Source organism: Callorhinus ursinus, unplaced genomic scaffold, assembly GCF_003265705.2.
Source record: "Callorhinus ursinus isolate GAN/ISIS: 27379988/994484 unplaced genomic scaffold, GSC_fseal_2.0 scaffold8, whole genome shotgun sequence".
Classification (NCBI taxonomy): domain Eukaryota; kingdom Metazoa; phylum Chordata; class Mammalia; order Carnivora; family Otariidae; genus Callorhinus; species Callorhinus ursinus.
The window spans coordinates 63,889,517-63,896,124 of NW_027397070.1; the positions used below are offsets into that span (position 1 = coordinate 63,889,517).

The window sequence follows — 6,608 nt, forward strand, 5'->3', positions numbered from 1 at the left end:
CCTACAGGCCATCTCCACGTGGCCATGACCAGCTCACCCGTTATGTCCTCTTGTCTGGCTTTGGGCACCATCCTGACCCTGACATTGTCCCATTGGGTCACACTTTCACCTCCCCTCTTACCTGGCCTGAAGGCATCATCAGACAATACAAACACACACACACACACACACACATTTTTTTCCATTTGGGGTGAAGTGTCCTCCCTGAAGACTCTTTTGTTCCTGACACAGCTCACTCGGCATTGGAAACTTTCAGACTGACACCTCAACACTGACCTTGAGCAAGGTTTCATTCTCCAGAGGGAGAGACGGGGCAGAGCCCAGCAATTATGTGCTGATGGCCATCAACCCAGCTGTCCCAGAGATTCTCGCCCCAGCAGGCATCACATGCGGAATATATATTCATGAGAGTCAAAAGGTAATTTGTATGTGTCTCAAATTGCATCCTATCTTTCCCCCCTCAATTTTCCTTTCCTGCAGAAGGTAAAATTAAAGGCTTCAGAATATTACACCTTTTAGTAGTTACCAGGTGACAGGGTATCAAGGTGTCAAAGTTACTGACAGACGTGACAGGTTGGACTTGGGCTTGGAATATCCCTTTATCACAGCTACAATCAGGGCACTTTGTAACAATGTCCAAGAGACAATAACAATTAATTTAGGCACAACACAACCACCTTGAAAACTCCTACAAACAATTTCGCCAGCACACCTTCAGAACACTTCAGGGCTCCCTGGGGTTCAACTTCATTGAACGTCAGAGGTGACAAAGCATAGGGGTTCAGAATCGGGCTTTTCTCTCAAGACAACCTGGCACACATCCAGGCTCTGCCCCTTTTCAGCTCTGTGGCCTCGGACCTGTCACTTGGTTCTCCGAAGTTTGGTGTCCTCCTCCATAGATTGGGGGCAGGACTCATTCCTTTAGCATGGGTCTTCTCTGACATTTCAAGGAACACGTTTCCCCACCTTTATTATGTGCTGGGCACTGGGGGCAGGATGGCGATCCAGCCAGGTGACTCCCTGCCATCCACCATGTGCATGCTAGAAAAACTACAGGTACAGAATTAGGGCAAGGACTGGCTTCCCATCAGCCTTCAGTGAATGCGAGTTAACATTATTTTGAGGAGAACATTTTTTCCTTTTTTACTGAGATATCCCATGCTGTACAGTGCAGGAAGTATACTGCTCAGTAATTTTTCTTTTAAATAGACTTTATTTTTTAGAGCAGTTCACAGCAAAATTGAGTGGATGGTACAGAGAGTTGCCATATCCTCCCTGCCCCCACCCGTGCACAGCTTCCCGCACTGTCACCCGCCCCCCCACAGCACCTTGAGCATTAGCTATAGTCGATGAACCTACCCTGACACATGGTCATCACCCACTGTCCATACTCTACCTTAGGGTTCCCTCTTGCTGTTGTATATTTAATGGGCTTGGATAAATGTATGATGACATGTATCCACCATTCCAGTATCATACAGAATAGTTTCACGGCCCTAAAAACCCTCTGTGTTCTCTGCCTATATTCCTCTCCCCTCCCTCCATCCCTGGAAACCATGGATCTTTCTACAGTCTCCAAAGTTTTGCCTTTTCCAGAATGTCATACAGCTGGACTCCTACAGTGCATAGCCTTTCCAGATTGGCTTCTTTCACTTACTGATAGGCATCGAAATTTCATCCATGTCTTCTCACAGCTTGATGGTTCATTTCTTAAAAAATAAAAACGAATAATAGTCCATTGTCTAGTGTACCACAGTGTAAAGTTCAATTAGTTTTTCAGGTGTATACATATGTAACCGCCACTCAGGTCAAGAGATAGGCCGTCTCTAGCGCCCACCAGGCTTCCTTGTGCCCCCTACCGGACAAACCTCCTACGGGTAACCACTTTTCTCTCCTACATCAGTAAGAATTGGTTTTGCCTTCTGTTTGAACTTTGTAGAAAATCGAATCTTATACTTATCATTACTCTTTTATATCTGGCTTCTTTCATTTAACCTTATGTCTGAAAAGTTCATCCACATTATATGTAGAGGAGTTCATTTTCTCGTTGTCGTATTGCATAGAAATCTGTCAATTATGTGGTGTATCTTGAAACATGAACATGTCTTGTGGATCAGACACTGAGCCGGGTCCCAGAGCTGGGTCCCAGAGCTGTGCCACCGCAGTCCCCGTGCTCAGCGAGGGCACACTCGCTGAGAGTGGATGTGAACCATCCCACATTCCACCTGTCTCATCAGGTGTAACCCAAACAAGGAGTGTATTATACTTCATGGGAACACTGCAGGGGAGGAAATGTGGTCATTTAAGCGCTCTGGGAGCTCATATAAGGTGCCCAGCCCCTCCCTGAGGAGCCGGGAGGAGAGTAAGGTGGACAGGCTACACCCCCTGCTCTTGTGGAGCTAATATCGGGGCAGGGGGAGTAGAGACAAATTGCAAAGTGAGATGTGCTATAATAGAAGGGGCACAGAAGACTCTGGAAATCCAGAGGAGGAAGGGGCCCTCCCAGCCTGGGACTCAGGGAAGATGCAGTAGACACTGTTGGCCTCGCCTGCAGATATGCCCCTCCTCCATCCTCACAGCCAAGCCTTCCAGGTGCAAGATTTTCTTTTCTTTTCTTTTCTTTTAGATTTTTTTTCTTTTCTTTTCAAAAGGGTGACTACCCCTTCCCAGAAGGTTGAGCGTTCCCTGGGGCTCCAGAGGATGACTGCTGATTGGTCCGAGCCAACCAAGAGGCTCCTGTTTCCCACTAACCACTGGCTCAGCCAAAGGCATGTGACAGGTTCTGGCCAATTAGATCTGAGAGGAAGTCACGTGGGGTGGGTGAGGCGTGGGGGCCCTCTGGGAAACATTTTCCTCGCTGATATTAAAAACACACACATGCACACTCTCACACAGAAAACCGTCCCTGAGGAGTCTTCGCACATCTATGACTCTGGTCCTTGTTGTGAGTAGGTGACATTGTGTATTTTGCTCATGAAACTGCTAGTAGAATTAACCCAAAACTTTTTTTTTTTTTTAAGAGTTTATTTATTTATTTGAGAGAGAATGAGAGAGAGCACGAGAGGGAATAGGGTCAGAGGGAGAAGCAGACTCCCCGCTGAGCAGGGAGCCCGATGCGGGACTCGATCCCGGGACTCCAGGATCGTGACCTGAGCCGAAGGCAGTCGCTTAACCAACTGAGCCACCCAGGCGCCCATCCAAAACTTATCTCTGGACTTCTAGTTCTGTGCTATAATAAACCTTCCGTCACTTGCAGGCAAGCACGTTCCAGTTTATAGTCTCAGAAGACAAGAGTTCCTAGCCGAGTCTTCAAGGATGCTAAAGAATTGACAGGAGGAAACTTCATGGAAGGGAAGCCAAGTAACTTCACATGCAAACCGGGACACCACCAAGAGTGAAAGTGGGCATTGCCAATGCTTACTCATGGGAGGAAGGGCCTAAAGCAGCTCTGCCCTGGGGAAAATGGGACACAAAGACACAGTTTCCATTGCCTGGCAGCTGGGATGCCCTAGATCAGTGTTCCATGATCCAGCCGATCCTCAGAATTTCGGGGGGAGGTTGAAGATCACACCAAATGAATGAGCAAGTTGCTTGCGGGTGAGCTCTGTGCAGCCGGCAGGCCACGGTCAGTACACTCAGGGCGGGGACGGGGTAGGGTTGGGGTGGAGGTCCCACCCTGGGCCTAAGGTACCCCCAAAGTCTTCAGGGTTCGGTGGAGGGGAGGCAGGATCCAGAGGAATGGGGCTACGGGCGTGGTCAGCCGCTGTCCTCACTCTTAGCCCATTTTATAGCTGGGGCTTCTGAACAAGCTTTCACCTGTGAATAGGAAAAAAAATGTGCACTGCTTACAGTATTTATTTTTATTTTTTGAAAACCAGATTTCCTAATGTAGAATCCATGGAACTAGGTAGGGGTCCTTGGCTGGACTTCCAAGAACTGGGAGAAGTTTCTGGAATCTGAAGCAGAAATCTGTGTCATTTGTATATTTACACTTTTTCTGGGAAGGAGACTCCGTGGCTTCCAACTATTACGAAGGGCTCTTATCGCGAAAGGTAAGGAGTCGAGATCACTTCTCAAGGAAATGTGCACCCAGATCTGCTGAGGACCTCGTTAAGGTGCAGATTCTGACTCCGGATGTGTGTGTTGGGGCCTGAGTATTTGCATTTCTCAGGGGCTCCCACCTGACACCGCTGCTGCTGATGATCCATGGACCAAACTGCAAAACCAGCATCTAGAGCTGAACTGCCCAACCTGGGAGGGACTGGCCACACGTGGCCCCTGAGCTCTGGAGATGTGGCTCATCCAAATTGAGATGTGCTGTAAGTGTGAAATACACAGCAGATTTCAAAGAGTCTGTAACCCAAAACGTAAAATCTCTCACTAATAATTTTTATATCAATTGTACGTTGCAATGGTAATATTTTGGAGTATGGAGTTAAATAAAATATATTATTTAAATTCGTTTCACCTGTTCTTATTTACTTTTTAAAAATATGGCCAGTAAAAAAAAACAAACAAACAAAAAACTTGGATTACATGAAGCTCACATTATATTTTTATTGGCTACAATTAAATGGCAGCTGACTCAGGAATGAAGAACTGGTGTGAGGCAGTGGAATTTGGTCCCAGGGTCAAGTCCTAATGGTACAGCTGAACAGTCTAGAGACCTGGGGGACCAGTCGCTTCCCTGTCCAGGTCTGAGTTAGTTCCCTTTATAATAGGGAGGTTGTGAGAAGTATTACCGAAGGCCCCTCTCAGGTCTCAAAGGCCCTGTGGCTCTGACATGAGCTCCCCAACTTCTATAGCTTAATGTCTTCCAGAGTCTTCCAGAGAAGCAGTGCAGGGGTCAGGGGTGCATGGTCTGGGCAGACTGCCTGTGTCCCCATCCTGCTTTGCAAGTTACCACCTGTGTGGCCTGGGGCAAGATGCTGCACGTGTCTGCTGGACCTTGGTTTTTCCATCTGTAAAATGGACGTAATAATAGTACCCATCTCACAATGTTGATTAGGGGAATTGAAGAGTTCATGCCTAAAAGGGTTCAGACCATCGCCCGGCACACCGTAGGCCTTCCATTAATAGGAACTGCTTTTATTCATTACAAGCCAGAGTTAAAACCCACAGTCCATTCCTTCCATGTGAGATGAGCTTAGCCTTTTACTTGTCACCTTCCATTCCCTCTTGTAAAATAAAGACGTCAGTTCTAGGAAACAAATGATGTTCATAAAGTGCCTAACACTGTGTGTGGCACCCCACAGGCCCCGAATAAATGGCAAATCATCATCCTCTTCTGTGCTTTTCTGCTATTTTTGTGTTTATCCCCATGGACAAAGGGCTTGTGTTTCATCAGACAAAATGTCCCCACCCGATTGCACTGTGGCTCAGCGCAATGTAAGCTGGAGGGAAGGCATCTTTTTCATCAAGATGAGGTCTAGCATGTACTTCTGGAGGTCTTTTCCAGGTCCCGTCCAGAACTTGATCAAATCAGAAATTAAAAAGAACAAAATCATTGTTGTGAGCCAACTCCCACCGCAAGGAGCTTCCTGAATGGCTCCCGAGGATCATGGCACTCTTTGATCCATGCGCAAGGCTTGGAAACTTGAAAACTGCACTTCGAGGCTCAGCGTTTGCCTCCCCTCCTGTCTGCGTTGTGTGTTTGGGTCTCGGTCGTAATGTATTTTAGGTTTGCAGCTCCATATGACACTTCTGGTGTCACACCAGATTTGTCACACACATTTGCTTCAACTGCCTGATGGGGTCCAGAAGACTACCCATTCGCCCTGCGTGGGACATTACATTTCCGAAGTGGAGTTGCCTAGCAGAAAGGCCTGGAAAAGGATTTACGGGTGGTGGGGAGTTGCCTTTGCATGAAATAAAGGATGGGTGAAGGGGCCGGTCCCCACTCGGGAAAGAGAGCGTTTTTGTTCCAGGAAGCTGAGGACCACAACTATTTCAGACAAGCTGGCTTGGCAGTTCCAGTTCCTTTCTACCAAGCTTCGCAGAAGGTTGAGGGCTCATCGACTGTTCCAGGCTTTGAAGCAAACAGGCAGCTGTGGTGTGGCTCTGCCTCGGGCGACTTGGCCTCAGCTTCCTGGGAGGTGAAAAGGGGCCAATGCTACATTGCTCCCCACTTAACTGGGATAATTCGAAGGAAAAGGCGTGAGCTGCTAGGTCAAACTGAGAATGGGGGCTTCGTAAATATTTATTGAATTGAAAACCCATCAGATGAGGACACACCGTCCGGGGGAAGGATCCATGAGAGGCACTTTTCAAGCTCTGTGGAGAAAATGCTGAAAATCCCTGAATTCAAAATGGCCTCCGCGACCATGCTGAGGGCTTCCTGTAGGCTCTCTGGGGTCGGTCTTGTAGGGGTTGCGGGCTGGCCTCGGGGGAATGTCCTTTGTGGGTGGATATTGTACATCTGATGCTGGCTTAGGAAAGAGAGCCCGGTGTTCTGTGCTCATTGGCTGTTTCCCTTCCTTTGTTCAAATGGCTAATGACACCTTGATGTCCATGCTCTCCTTTTTTTCTTTAATCACTATAAATACCATACCTCCCTCCCCTACACACACACACACACACACACACACACACACACACACACACACACA

General features: G+C 47.7%; 1 long non-coding RNA gene across 1 annotated transcript; it reads left to right on the forward strand.

The window, feature by feature from the left end:
- Positions 1-4,395, forward strand: LOC141373194 (uncharacterized). The gene is made up of 3 exons (XR_012378903.1): positions 1-418; positions 3,257-3,625; positions 3,879-4,395. It is a non-coding gene; the product is annotated as an uncharacterized lncRNA (long non-coding RNA).
- The last annotated feature ends 2,213 nt before the right edge of the window (positions 4,396-6,608 follow it).